A 2,301-nucleotide genomic window follows, 5' to 3' on the forward strand; every position below is an offset into this window, starting at 1 on the left:
GACTGAGCATTTCTGCTAATCTGAGTCAATCTCTGCTGACCTTTACTTGGAGGTCGGCAAGGGGCTGATCTAGAATTGCCTTGGCTGTGACACTGCTCCACACAGCCTTTCATCCTCCAGCGGGCTAGCCTGGGATTGTTCTTGTGGCATAGCAGAAGTTTAAGAACAGAAACATGCGAGGCTTCTTGAAGCCTAGGCTTATGATTGGCTCAATGTCATTTCCACTGCATTTTATTAGTCAAAGTCAATACCAAGCCCAGCCCAGGTTCAAGGGGGTGGGGAAATAGACGCCATCTCTTGATGAACTGCAGAATTACACTGCAAAGAGCATGAGCACAGAGACCACTAACTGGGGTTATCAATGCAATAATCTATCGTCATGCTAATAATAGTTGTTGATTAGAATTGAGAATAATAAAGATAATTTTCAACAACAACATAAAACAAATATACTGCCTTAACTTAGCATGTAGTCGATTGCGCTCTTCTTCTTAGAGGAACTCATGCTCGACAATAGGTTTACTCAGTCGTAGACTCTCCCACGAAGTAAAAACGTAGAAAAGAATCCTTGGATCTTGGACTATTTCCTTCTGCTAGACTAAATCTGGATTAAGTCTAGGAAAGGAAACACGGAAGAAAAGATTCCGTGGCTAAAGATTTCTTCATCGTCCTACGAAACTGTAGTTTGTCCTGGATTGCATTTTGTCTGAAATAGAATGTTTGTGTTACATCTTAGTAAAAAGTGTGGTGGATGTCCTTAGGTTCCTGAGAAAATGAACGAAAAGAGTTAGTTTGGTTTTCTCAATTGTTCAGACCAGTTTGTTCACTCATTGTCTTAACAAAAAATGCGTCGAGTTGCTACTATATGCCAAGCGCCATGCAAGGCACTGAGAGATAATGGATAAGCAAAAATAGAAATGGTGCCTACTTTCATGGAGTTAATGCCTGGGGGTTGAGGTGATGAGACATTAATTAATCTCACAAATTACATCATGACAAAATGCAAAAAGTGACACAAACTAAAGGTATAGGATAACATGAGGCTTTCTAAACTAAAGAGCTGGTCTGGTCTGGGGCATCAAGAAGGAACGTTCAAGTTGGGATGTAAAGGATAAGTCAGAAATAAGAGAGTAGGAAGAGAGGATAGGTTTCCAGGCAAAGAAAAAGCATTTCAAGGCCCTGAGGTGGCAGAAAGCCTGGCATTTACGAAGGACTGAAAGAAAGCCACTGGGGCTGAAACTCGAAGAGCGAGAGGATGTGGGTTATAAGAGGAGGCGGAAGAGCTAATGGCATCAGATTATGTCGAGCCCTGAGACTGTAAGAAATTTTTGTCTTTATCTTCAGAACAAAGAACAGTCATAGGAAGTAAGATGAACAGATCTATGAATTTTAAAAGGTCACTTTGGAGTTAGGTCCAAGACTGGATGAGCAGAGATCAGTCAGGAGGCTCTTGCAGTGTCTAGGTAGAACATGAGTTTAGACTAGGGTGATGATGGAGTAGGGGAAAAGAATCAGATATATTTAGGAGGTTTTGGTGATCCAGTCAATAAGCCAGTGTGATATGCCAGCCTTGGGAAGTAAAGAAGGGGAGGATGAATATTGACTCTTCCGCCCCTCCCTGCCACCATGCTGTCGCCAAGGCCTCGCCGTAAGTAGACTTTGGGCTTGATGACGGGGTTTGTTTCAGCCAGTGACATAAACAGAAATGTCGACGTGCCATTTCGAGTCTAGAATTTTAAGAAACCTTGTGTGTTTCTACTTCGCTTTCGAGCCTCAGCAACCATCATGAAAAGAATATGGCCTATTAGTTGAGAGACATGTGGAAATCAGCCACCGCTCAGGTCTAGAGCAAGAAGCAGAGCACCTTGGCTGCTGCAATGTGAGACAGAGTGGCCCAACCGAGCCCAGCCCAGCCTAGATCAGCCAAAATCCAGCAACTTCTAGATATGTAAGTGGTAATAAACGAACATTATTTTAAGTATCAAAATTGGGTGTTCTTTGTTACTCAGCAAAGCTAACCAATACCAGAAAGGTAAAAAAAATCATCCTTGGGCTTTAAGCTCACAAAACTACATGGATGGTGGTACCATTCACTTCAGTTAACCCACTTTCTTGTGTGTGTTTTATATTTATTTTTTAAATTTTATATTAGTTGCAGATATACAGTACCACGGCTAGACTTTTACATAATTTATGATGTGAGCCCTTTCTATCTCTAAAAGACTCCACTTTCTATCTCTAAGTGCCTTTCTTAGCTGGGCTTAATTTTCACAGTTCTTTTCTTGCCATATCCATTTCTGT

This window comes from Pteropus vampyrus, unplaced genomic scaffold, assembly GCF_000151845.1.
Source record: "Pteropus vampyrus isolate Shadow unplaced genomic scaffold, Pvam_2.0 Scaffold127, whole genome shotgun sequence".
NCBI lineage: Eukaryota > Metazoa > Chordata > Mammalia > Chiroptera > Pteropodidae > Pteropus > Pteropus vampyrus.